Genomic DNA, 13,677 nt, shown 5'->3' on the forward strand with positions numbered 1-13,677 from the left:
ACTTCTCATTTTCAGATTTGGTCAAGGTACTGGTTGTGCTAACTGAGGTTTGGGATGTGTCGGCATACTGCCAGCAGAAGGGATTCCACCTGAAGTTTTAGCGGTGATGTCCCTGCTGCTCTTGGTGATGGTGTTGAGGGCTACGACTTACAAGCATAGCAGGTAAGGGAGATAATTGATGAAACCTTCTTTGTGGTTGAAGATTTTGGAGTTTCCTTGTATTAGCAGGTTGAGAAAGATTCGTAAGTAGCTTTTTGGGAATTCTTAACAGATTTTTTGGTTTTTGTTGGACGATCCCAGGGATTTAAATAGCGGTCCGTTACCGAAATAGCGGCCGTTATATAGCGGTAGCGGCACCGTCCGAAACCGCTACTGCCGAAACCCGCTATACCCGCAATACACAATAAGTAATGTAAAATTCACGACCGCGATACCTGCAATGACCGCAATAGCATCCGTTATGTCCGCAACCGCGATAAACGCAATGCGACCGAAAACGCGATCGCAACCGCAATTTAAATCCCTGGACGATCCTTTTGACAAAAATATTCACATCTATGGAAGCTATTTATGCTTTCCCCTCTTTAAGAATGTGTCTGCATTGCTCTAATTTTCTTCTTTTCAGCAGGCATTCCAGCATTATTGCGTCAGTTTTTGATTTCTCTTCTCCTTATTATGGTCATAAAATCCACCTCTGCTCTTGTGGTGGATTTTTTATGTCTTCAGTTTGAGGCTTCCTACAGCAAACAGACTAATTTTCCATCATCTCTCTGGATATCTGTTTCAACTCTGTTGACTCTATTCAGCTGAGCTTTTCGACCTTCCATTAGCTTCCTCTACATCAAATTTATCTGTGATATCTACTGCACGGCATGAACTGTCTTCCAGTTTTCACTAGTCATTGATATTTTCTGCTCCATTAGTAGTATCAGATTCCAATTTAACTTCTGCTGACCTCCTTGCAATGTCACTATCAGTGACACTCTCAGGAAGCTCTGCAACAAGATCATACCAGCACCGATCTTCTCAATTCAGACATCCTGCTCATTTCTATCAATAAGCTTTTCTTATGGTTAGTTGGATTTGCAGAACTAATGGCATGTTTGGTTGCGTGACCGGTGCTCCACTGAATCAGTCATTGGGCAATGACTGTAATAAAAAACCCATTTTGCCCCTTACATTTCTAACATCTTCCACCACCAACCCAGCCACTCCTTTTTCTTGCGTTAGTCACCATTTCCTCTTGAATCAGCCATATCCTTGATGCTGTCCTACACCATTCTTGCAGGTATGTTGCTCTTTTTTTTACCGTTGGGTTTCAATTCTAAGTTGATTTTAGTTGTTTGCATGCATTTCGTATTATCTTTCAAAGCTGAATCTCAAGGGCTTGAGAGGATCTTTAAGCTTTATATGTTTATGTTTATTGATTGGAAATTGTTATGAAACTTAAAGCTTTTTCTGGGTTTTTAACTAATGATTTAATATTGTTAGATTTTGGATGCATTTAAGCTTTCTTGATGTAATTTTTTAATAATTATAACTCATCATTTGGTTGATATCTTTAGCCCATCCTTCTAAACAAAAAGGGGTGTTAACATAGCAAATAATGGTCAAATGTTGATCACTCTACATGAGTATTTGTTAACTTGCAGAGGCATACCAATTATTCGACAAAGTACCTCTGCTAGCACGATATAAAGAATCAACAACTAGAAACCAACCCAGATATATCATTATGCCCAAACCTTTAAGTAATTGAATTCTGGAATTTTATTAAAAGAATATAATCCTTCAAATAAATGACCTATCGCAGGTATTGGTTGATTAAGACAAATGGTGAAACTTCCTTTTTGCGTGCTTAAATTTTGTTTAGTGGGTTGGGATTCATTGTGTAGTGCTAATATTTTAACAATGATTCAATTTCATTTTGTGCAGCCTGTAAGGCAAGGGGTTCTAGTCTCAGGGTTCATTTCAAGGTATTATCATCTTTACTTGATGTAATTTGATTTAATTCTTGATTTAAAGTTTTGGGTATTAGTTGAAGATCGAGAAAAAATCATTTGACAATAATAAATATTGTTAATCTTTAATAATTAAAGACTATATTGCTATGCTGCTCGGACTTTTCATTTTTCATGAATCATGAAGTACCCATATCTAACACTTGTGTCTGACACATGGATATTGGGATATGACCTCCAAGGATCCTTCCAATATAGAGAAAAACTAACCGTACCCATATTTGGCACTCACACCGGAGTCCGAGTAACGTATTTTGAATCTTCTCTGTTTATTTTCTTTGCTTGAGATAGAACTTTGAAGTGATTTTTACAACCTTTTAAGGATGCGTTGCTTATGGTTATAGAGTTGTTTTTGGGTATCTGGATTCTTAGATATGTGGTTAGCATGTTTCTTTGATAGATTGATTTGTTTTAAGATGTATTACTTGTGCTTTAATTTTGCATAAAGTTGGTTTCTTATTTTAGTGTGTATATTGAAGATGGAAGTTGTTATTTTCCATGTCAAATCGATCGTGGGTGTTAAGCTAGCCAGGTTTTTTACTACTTTCTTTCTTGATGCATTAGTTAGTTTGTGACTGATTAGAGGATTATGTCCGACATTTTTAGTTTAATTTTCACCTTTGTCCCTGCCTTCTGTTTGAATATTTTAATTTGATCTATGTTGTGTTATGCAAAGCAAAACTTAAAATGCTCATTAACTTGCAATCTTCTTTAGAAGTATGTTAGGTAATTTTATAATTTAATTTTTCAGCCTTTAATTCTTCAATACATAACTTTTCAGTTTAATATAATATTGATGCAGAGGTGTCCTATGATGAAATCTGGACTTCAAACTGCTGAGGCAATGTTAATGGCCACAATAACCAAAAAAAAAAAAAGAGACGCCTTTTATATTAAAGAATTTAAGGAGATTGCATTATGCAGAAAGGAAAATTAAGACTATGAAGAGAGAATATGTGAAAGCGACGAATGGTGTCCTAGTGTTGAACATGAGATTCGCCTTTTTGGCTGCTTTGAGTAGGATGTTGATGAAGCTTTTGTTAGTGAGGATGGGCTTCCCAAGGAAATATATGCATACCACCGGAGCATATAAAGACAGATGATATTTTCAAGGTTAGAAATCTCACGTTCATTAACTTTAGCAGCATCCAATCGACAATACAGAAGAATCTGAGGAAGTACGAAAGGGTGAATGGAAAGTACGCATCCATGGATATAAGACTCGACTATGATGTCATATTAAGTTGTGAAGCAAATTAAGCTAATGTAACACAAATGCAATTAATTCAATCATCAAAATAATTTTAATATACAAATTCTAACTCGATTGTTAAATTTCAAATTTATGTCTCAAGACAGGGATATCTATATCTTGAGACCTGGTCAAAAATTATTTCGGGACTTCTAGCTTTGAAGTTAGTATGTCTCAAGATGCTACAATTGTGCCCCGAGACAAAATTCTTTATGTCTCGAAATTAGGTTCTCTTGTTTGTTTTGATGTTTGAATCTTTAGAGAGAAGAGGTTCTTATCTCGAGACTTGGAGTAGGGCAAAATCTATTTATCTTTGATGTTTTCTTGTTTCGAGACAAATGTCACTTGTCTCGAAAACAATTGTCTCAAGATTATTACAAATATGTTTTGAGTCTATAGGCTCTTGAATGCAAAATTTAAATGAAATTCGTTTCAATAGTCTCGAGACTTAATGGCCGAATGACCTAAAATGAACATTTTCAAACATTTAAACCTCACCTAATTGTATTTAAAATATACCCAAATATTACACGAATACAGAATATCAATTTAACACATGTAAACACAACTAAACATCATTAAATCATAATATCCAAAGTATTAAGATTTATTTACTAATCAACACATTTAGACTTATATAAACAAATATAGATAATCACAACTCGTGATAAAACTTATATTTCAAAAAATTTATAGGTTATAATGTCAAAAGTATCAAATATTAATAAGCAAGAAAACACAAACCAAATAGAGAGATTTATAACTTTCTATTAGAGTCAATGTTGTCCAACAATATTTGTTAAGTGACCTAATCAGTTAAAGATTTAGCCAATCAAGACACAAGACAGCTTGGACATATATATGTTGTCCTTTTTGACGTGAGCCTTATTGGATGTTGTTTTAATAAGCAAATAGACTTTTTGGAAGTTCTCATTTCAGTAGTTAAAGCCAAAATCGAAGTGGTGTGTATCGCTTAAATGTGTTTAAAAGTTTGAATTCGACTCGATTATGATCAGAGTTTTTCTCAATCTAAAGGACATGTTTTATGACTATTTTTAAGGAGATTTATGCTATTTGAGACTTTATTAATAAATATTTTTTAATATATGTGGCCTACAAAAAGTTACGTTGATCTCAATTTATTTGAGCTTATCTTTTCTGTTTGTGAAGCTTATAAATAAGCTGTTATGCCACACATTTGTAGGTGTATTTTGGAGTGCTTTTAGCTGGTTTTTTTGTGTATATTTTATTTAGTATTTTTGCACTAATGTGTTAAGACTTTTATTGGAAAGTTTTTATTTGATGTAAGTGAAGTTTTTTGGGTTGAGTGATTGGTAATAATTAGGGTCGGTATTGGGGCTGCAATGATTTTTTTTGTGTAAGAGTATATTGGGCTTAAACTAATAAGTGATTTAGAAGATTGTTGAATAAAAATCATTCACCGAACGAGGCTTCGTAGAATAGAATTATTTTCGAACTGCGTTAACAAACGACTGTGTGCAAAATCTCTTTACTTTTCTGTTTTTCGTTTCTGTTTCATTATCTGATCAATACTGTTACTGAACACAACATTGAATAGTCAGACTAAACTTGTAGCAAACTGACGTGTTTTTTTTCACTTTCCCTTTAAAGAATCAAGTTTCATTTACCAGTTACACTCAATTATGCACTTGGTTTTTGTTTTCGGTTACTTAATTATTACTTTTTTGGATTTAGTTACTGAAGTTTTTAAATTTGAATATTTTAGTCACTTCTCCTCTCCATCAATTATCGTTAGGTGAGTTTTTTTATTAGTCTGATCATAAATTTAGTCTTCCAATACTTACATATTTTATTAATTTAATCCAAAATCTAAAAAAACCCTCAACAGTAACAAAATTTGTGATTTTAATCTTGTACAACTTAGCCGTATGTGTTTATATAGCAAAGAAGAAAAAAGAGAATTCCTCACTAATGTAAGATTGACAACCCTTCATTGGATAAGAAAATGACATCCACGCTATACACACATCAATTTGTCGTTATGTATAAATATGTTTGGTTCTTTTTAAGTCCTTTATGCTTGCGAGGTGTCAAACGCCTCCCTATATATGTATACTAGTTTGCATACTCGTATAATTTATAGGTGAAGTATACACTATATACATTACATAAAAATAAGCTTAATATAATATTTGGTACTTAAATTTGACATTCTTTTAATTTGGTACTTAAAACTTTTTTTGTCCAATTTGGTACCTAAACTTGACACTTTTTCCCTAATTTAGTACCTAAATTTGACACTTTTTCTTAAGTTTGTATTTAATATTTTTGGGACAAATTTGGTACCTGAACTTTACTCTTTTTCCTAATTTGGTACCTAATTTTTTTTGTTCGATTTGGTACTTGTCAAACATTTTATAAATTACTACAGTATACTAAAAATGTTATTTTCTATGAGGTAGCAAAAATAATCAATGTATGACTGATATGTGACAGATGATATGATATTTTTTTTGTATTTTATATGTTCAATTACTTTTAGTTTTATTTAATTAATTAATTATTTTATTTATTAAAAATAATGAATTTCTTTTAATTTGGGGTTTTAAAATTTTTTTCTTATTTAGTATTAATTCGTTAAGTATAGCTCAATACTTATTTTTTAACATGAATTTCCTCTAGTACTGATAATATTTTTGTAGCATAAAAAAATTAACACAGTTAATATTATGCGTAATTTGTATAACATTTAATAAATTTAGGTACCAAGTTGAACCTAAAAAGGAAAGCTTAGACACGAAATTAGAAAAAAAAAAGAAAAAAGAGCCAAGTTTAGGTGCCAAATTGGGTACAAAAAAAATTAGGTACCAAATTAGAAAAACGTGTCAAGTTCAGGCACCAAATGTTATATTAAGCCATAATAATAAATTTACTATTCATAACACACTACATCTACCTAAGAAAACTATCTCTACTGTCACCACCTAGCAATCTTCTTTACTTCAGTGGCATCTTCGACTTAGTCATGCCTCTGAAAGTAAAATTTGTCCTTTAGTGGCTCATGGATTATTAGAATCCACCAAATTTGAGTTGTTTAAATGTCTTGAGTGTTAGCTTGCTAGACGTCCAACTTTGTTTTTTACTTACTACATCTCCTTTCGAACTTTTTCACTCTGACATTTGGGGTCCTTCCCTGATTTCAACTTTTAGTGGTTCTCAATATTTTGTTATTTTTATTGATCATTACTCTCGTTTCACCTGGATTTACTTTATGAAAAATTGTTCTGAACTACTTGCTATTTCAATTATTTTTTTTAATATGATCAAAACTCAATTTTCTTTTACTATAACAACTTTTCGTACAGATAATGTTGCAGAATACAAAGAATCATCTCTTCTCCAATTCTTTGCTCAACAAGACACTCAAGTTCAATGTTCTTGTTCTTATACTTCCTAACAAAATGGCCGAGCTGAGCGTAAACATAAACACATCCTAGATTTCACTAGGGCACTCTTTCTTTTAGCCAAATGTCCTAAAAATTATGGGGGGAAACTACTCCATAAAATCAACCATATACCCATTAAAGTTCTTAATGATCTCTCTCTGTATGAACGCTTTTTTCACAACTCTCCAAATTATTCATTTTTCAAAACTTTTGAATGTGCTTGCTTTGTATTCATCCAACCTCATGAACTTACTTAACTTGAACCTCGTGCTCGTCTTTGTTGTTTTCTTGTGTATGACATTGAGCATAAAAGCTATCGTTGTTGGGAGCCAATATCCAATAAATTGCTTATCTCTCGACATGTTACCTTCTGGGAAGATGTTAAGTTTTCTTCTTTGTTGAGTTGTTCCCCTGTTCTAATGCATTCGATGAGCTCAGTTCTCTTCCATCTTTCTCTTCTACATCCACTGAATCTGAACCAGTTAAAAATCCTATTCCTACTTCTGTTATTTGTTGGTCTAATCGAGTAAGAGAACCATCTTCTCACTTAAAAGATTATCATTGTTTTTTCTGCCCTTATCACCCTCCATGAGGCCCAATCCTATCGTGAGGCTAGTACTATTCCTTCTTGGTAGCAAACAATGTCTGATGAATTTTAGGAATTAGAGAAAACTCATACTTGGGATTTAGCTGATCTTCTTCCTGACAAGATACCAACTGGCTATAAATGGGTGTAAAAAAATCAAGACCCGTTCTAATGGCTCTGTTGAGCGCTATAAAGCTCGACTTGTGGCCAAAGGATACACCCAAGAGTATGGTGTTGACTATGAGGAAATGTTTGCTCGTCTCACTTCTGTTTGTAGTCTGTTGGCCATATCTGTAGTTAAACGCTGGAAATTGCATCAGATAGATGTCAAGACTGCCTTTTCTCAATGGTGATTTATAGGAGGAAATCTACATGCATCCTACACCAGGGTATTCTCATTCTCCCAATCAAGTGTGCAAAATTTAACGTGCTTTGTATGGTTTGACTTTCTAACTGGTTTTGTTGAAGTCAGCTCCCATGTAGCAGCAAAGGTGGCCATACAGGGAACGTGCTTCAACAGCAAATTGGTGCAGCAAGCTGAAGCTATCCATTTAGTTTCTTTAATTGAATGTTTTGTATTTAGTTAGGATCAAACTTAGTTGGTAGCTGCATTTTGATGTAACTAAGTGATGAATGACAAGTTTAGGTAGCTGTTTATGTATTCAAACAAGTTTACCAAGTTACTAGGCAAATTAGTGGTGTTAGGTAAGTTATTAGGTGATAACTTGTTTGTTTTGCTATTGTAATCCCATATATGTATTGGCATTATGCCTTCTTAAAATATGAATGAAAACTTCAAAAAAAAAAATCTCTCTTTCTTTTCTGTTTTCCATTGCAAGTTTTGATTGTTTCTGCTGCAAGTCTCGAGACTTGCTGTTTAAGCAAGCTTAAATCAGCTTGTTGCTGTTTCTTGCACCAACAGGTTTCCTTATTTCTTGGCGAAGTAAGAAACAAATTGTTGTTGCTCACTCTAGAACCAAATCCAAATATCATGCTCTTGCTGGTGCCACTTCGAAGTTACTTTGGCTATGCCGACTACTTAAAGATATAGTGTAACACCCCTTACCCGAGGCCGTTACCGGAGTCGAGCATGAGGCGTTATCTAACTTAACTTACTAGTTCGGAGCATAAAAATTTACTATTAGAACTAATTTCACGATTTACAACAAAACTGTCCACCTGCACAACTGTCACTAATTTAATTATAAATCGAGTTACGAAACTCAAAATTTAAATCCGTAAATTTTCCCTGAAACTATACTTATGTATATTTTTACCATAAAATTTTTATAATTTTTGCTTTAGCCAATTAGTACAGTTTATTCATTAAAGACTCCCCTATTTCACTATCCGATGGTTCTGACCACCACTCACTAAAAATCAATTATCACAATGTACAGATTTCATATGGTGTTTCCGCTTGTTTCTATAGAAAATATACTCACTAAGGAATATATACATATAAATTATGACTCATAATTCTTTCTGTACAATTTTTAATGATTTTCTAAAGTCAGAACAGAGGACTTCAAAAATCATTATAACCCTATTTCACTAAAATTGAAATATCTCAAAATATAAAATTCCTTTTCCTACACCATTTCTTTTATGTAAAAATAGACTTGATAAGCTTTAATCCTATATATCATTAACTCTCTAATTCCATTTATACTATTTTTGGTGATTTTTCAAATTCATGTCACTGCTGCTGTCCAAAAACTGCTTCTCTGCAAAATTTTTACTCTTTTATAGTTTCTTTGTTTTCATTACCATTTAAGCATACATAACACCAAAACATATTCTTTACTAACCATTTCAATAGCTAATATTTAGCCATATCATATGAACATACTCAAAATGAATAAGTTTCTGTACATGCCATAACTTTAAACGTTTTGAAATCACATAATATCGAGAAGTTTGTTGATAGTGTGATACGAGGCTCCGACGATCCTCAATTCGAGTAAGCTCAAAACACTATAAATCAAAGGAAAGAAAGAAAGGTGTAAGCTACTAATAGCTTAGTAAGTTACATGTAAACAATAAATACTCATTTAATAATTAACATTTTTAACATATAACTAATCAATACATTTCTTAGCAATTTCAATCACTTACACATGCACAATCTTACCAATTCACTTGCACATACATTTATACACTTAACCTTTATCACATATGCTCATTCTTTCAAATGTACCTGCATACACACTTCATTTCATGTTCACTTTAACTCATTAGTAATCCCGTTGAACACTTGGAATATACATAGATACGTAGAGAATTAGCACATAAGTGCCTCACTGATATGTAGCCGAAGCTACCACTGATATGCAGCCGTAGCTACCACTGAAATGTAGCCGAAGCTACCACTGATATGTAGCTGTAGCTACCACTAAATTGTAGCCGAAGCTACAACTGATCAATAACACTGGAAATGTCCACGGGCCTACTCATACAAGCTGTCAGGTATCTGCAACACATGCTAGATCACCCAGCACCCGGGACTCGCTGTAACACTGTAACACTGGTCTCTAGTGACATGTCACTTGTATCCACTTCAATTCCTAAGTTCAACCGGGAATTTACACTTAACACTTTATTTTAAACACTTTATCACTTGAATAATTCATGAACAATTTTCCTTCCACATTCAATATTAATTCACATATCAAATATAATTCACAATTTATAAAAATATATTGCTATTATTTACACGTAACTTACCTCAGATGCAAAAAGACTATTTTCGTAAATTAGTCGATAACCTTCTCTTTTCCCCGATCACTTCCACTATTTCTTCTTTCTTGATCTATATTAACACAATTTAATATATTTTATCAACATTCCATTCAAATACAATTCATACACAATATTTTGGCAAACTTACATTTTTTCCCATAACTTTTCAAAAATTACACTTTCATCCCAAAGCTCATAAAAATAAAATTCACTAAATTTCTTAAATTTCAAACCTCACCAAATCATATTTCATGCTCATAACAGCCCTCAATTTCACAAAATCACAACTTTATGCACACTTTACTATCTTTCACAATTTAGTCCTTTTTCAACATTTTGATCGAAATTCATCTAGTAAAACTCGTAATTAGCACTTCAAACATTCATTATCTATCATCACTCATCAAATTAGAACTATATCATGAATGAATCAATTTTTAAACTTTAATTTCATTTAAAATAAATGGTAGAAACATGAAATTCAAGCTTCAATAAACATAAAAATACTAAAATAATTAAAAACGGGGCAAGAAATCACTTACAATTGAGCTTAGAAAAATCAAGAACCCTAGCTATTGGGACATGAAATTTTCAGCAGCAAGCTCTTTAATTTTTGAAGAAGATGAACACTTATTTTCATCTTATTTTGTCTTTTATTCAATTTTGACAAAAATGCCCTTGACCCACTTACTTAGATATTTTTCTAGAATTACCCTTATGTGTCCATAACACTAATTTATGGTATATTTGTCACATAAACATTTCCATTTTCATGCAATAATTCAATTAAGTCCTTTAATCACTAATTAGTCACACTTTGCATTTTTCTTAATTTAGTCCTAAAAATTCAATTAGGCACTAAATCATTAAAATTTCCTATTCATATTTTCACACAATATTTCAATCAATCGGTAATTAATAAAAATTTATAAAATTAAACTATTTCACTTCAGATTTGTGGTTACGAAACCACTGTTCCGATTAAGCCCTATTTCTGGCTATCACATATAGGACTCTCATCTCCTACTGCTACTGTTCTACATTGTGATAATCACAGTACAATTTAGATAGCTTATAATGATGTGTTTTATAAATGTACAAAGCACATAGAGGTTGACTGTCATTTTGTACAACATCATGTTACTTGGGCACTCCACACCTTGCTTCTGTGTCCTTATCATCTCAGATCGCAGATATTTTCACAAAGACACATCTTCCAATCAGATTTCACGACTTAGTTTCCAAACTCAAGCTACAATCCACAGCACCACCTTGAGTTTGAAGGGGGATGTTAATTTAAATCTATAATTTAAAATGCAAATTAGGCTATAACTTAAGATTTGTTCTATATTAATATAAATCTGTATTTTAGCATGCAAAGTAGGCTATAACTTAGATTTTTTGACTAGTTAGTTTCCATATATAGTTCCTAGGTACTAGTATGGATTGAAATTCAGTTCTCTTTCTTTTCCTAAGTTTCATAACAAACCCGTATAAAATTTAATTACTTTTAAGTTTATCAATATTTTAATATACGAGTCATATCTAGATTCATTTTATATTTTATACTCTTTTTAATATTTAAAATATTTATTAAAATTAGATAGATTTTAAGTTTATCTTAAATATAAAATTATAGATAAAAATTTATAATATATGTTAATTAATAAATATTAGTTAAAAATGTTTGGGAATGCCAGGATATTAATAAATATTTAAATTCATGTTTAAAAATATATTAGATATAAATAAAAAATGGGAGAACGCCATTCACATATATATCCTATGTACCTTGTTATATTATATATAATTGTCTCCAGATGTGCGAACGTTTAGAGTAAAAATCGTGGTATCTGGAAGCGAACATGTCAAATTGTAATATAATTAGTTTACAACGAAACACTTGGTAAATATTATGAGGATCATATCAAAGGGATTGCAGATTGAAGAAATTTATTATTAAAATAATTATTAATCTATTTGAGTCACGAGTTAGTAGTGTTGATTCAGAATTAAAATATTAATTAAACTAATTAAACCAATTAAAGTAATTAACCTAATGGAATTTCCTATTTCTAGTATCAACGGTTCGAGCTCTCGACCTATGATCGATTAAATCCCTAATTATATAATTAAGCTATTAATTAACTTTAATTGAATTATTTACCACCCTAAGCTAAGAATACCTGTCAGGTCTCATCTTCACTAAGGTTTACCACCTAAGATACCTGGTCGGTCTAGGCATACGGATACACACACGTCCTATTTCGTCCCAAGATTACGTTTTTGGCTTCAAAGTTCTTTGTTGTGACTTTGCATGCCTATGTAGTTGTTGTTTATATTTTTTTGGCCTGAAATGACACCCTGCACACTCAAGTAGTCTATTAGTCATTCCTAAGGCCCGCGTTGGCCTAATGGGTCGTCAAAATATTAGAAAAAAGCATAAAATCGCTTATTTTGCTAATAATTAAATCTAAGCTACTAAAACTAAAAATGTATTAAAATGACATAAAATGAATTAAAAATAAGTTGTTTTAAATGCCTAAAAATACTTAATTTGATACTACAAATTGTGGCAGGTGAATACCACCTACAAGTGAAAACATTTTTAGTAGTGTAAATGAATACTTTACTAGGGGATTACATGAAATTAATAGCGCCTGCTACTCCTATTTAAGCGAAAGGAAAAGGTGGTGCATGGCTAGCAAAGCCCCACACAGCCCGATTTAGATATGAAGAAATCGGTACAAAGGCTGAGGTGGAAGTGATCCTTCAGGCAAAGGAAGGATATAGTAGGAGTATTCTTCTATGAAGTGAATAATACTAATTAGACGGTGCTGCTGATGGTCCTCACTCCCTCCCCAGATCTCTTCAATTTCTTTTGACCTCCCACTTATCTTCCTCGTCTTTGGACCACTCATTTTGCATTATTTCATTTCCGTTTTGCACCAAACCAGGCATAGTACAGATACTGTTAAGAAATGGCTTAAAATTGGTAGTGGATTGTTGTTGTTGGTAGTGGGTTGTTGGTGGTAGTGGATTAGTGGATGGTTGTTGGTGTCCATTTTCAACCACAAATCTTTGCCAAAGTTTTGGACAATTATGTCCTTGAACTCTCTTATAAATAGAGAGGTTCATTAGCCATATTCATCATCCCAAACCAAGAGAGAGCAAAGCTTGTTCTTTGAAAGCTAGGATTTTAGCTTTCGGGTTTTCTATAGGGGTTGAGAGTTGTGAGGTTCTCGGGTTGTGTCTTGAGTGTAAAACACTTGTAATCTTCATCTTGTTATAGTGAAATTTCTTTTCGCCTCTGCCCGTGGACGTAGGCATTAAAGCCGAACCACGTAAATCCTTGTGTTCACTTTATTTTTCGTTCCGGTCAATTTACTTGTAGTCATATCGGAGTTCTCGAATCGATCCTTTCCGCAACAAATTGGTATCAGAGCGTAGTTGAAGGAGTGATAATATTTTCTGAATTGCCCTGTGACTGCAGCTTTGTCTGATCTTTCACATCAGGAAGAAAATATTATCATTCATTCAAAGGTTCCAAATTATGGCTACAAGTGTTTCATCGACTAAGTATGATGTCGAGAAATTTACCGGGAAAAATAGTTTCAGTTTATGGCGCATCAAGATGCGGGCAGTGCT

General features: G+C 32.7%; 1 long non-coding RNA gene across 1 annotated transcript; it reads left to right on the top strand.

Moving 5' to 3' along the window:
- The first annotated feature begins 429 nt into the window (after nt 1-429).
- Nucleotides 430-3,331, top strand: LOC107931563 (uncharacterized). The gene is made up of 3 exons (XR_001693269.2): nt 430-1,288; nt 1,936-1,976; nt 2,824-3,331. It is a non-coding gene; the product is annotated as an uncharacterized lncRNA (long non-coding RNA).
- The last annotated feature ends 10,346 nt before the right edge of the window (nt 3,332-13,677 follow it).

Source organism: Gossypium hirsutum, chromosome D04 (assembly GCF_007990345.1).
Source record: "Gossypium hirsutum isolate 1008001.06 chromosome D04, Gossypium_hirsutum_v2.1, whole genome shotgun sequence".
NCBI classification, from domain to species: Eukaryota; Viridiplantae; Streptophyta; class Magnoliopsida; order Malvales; family Malvaceae; genus Gossypium; species Gossypium hirsutum.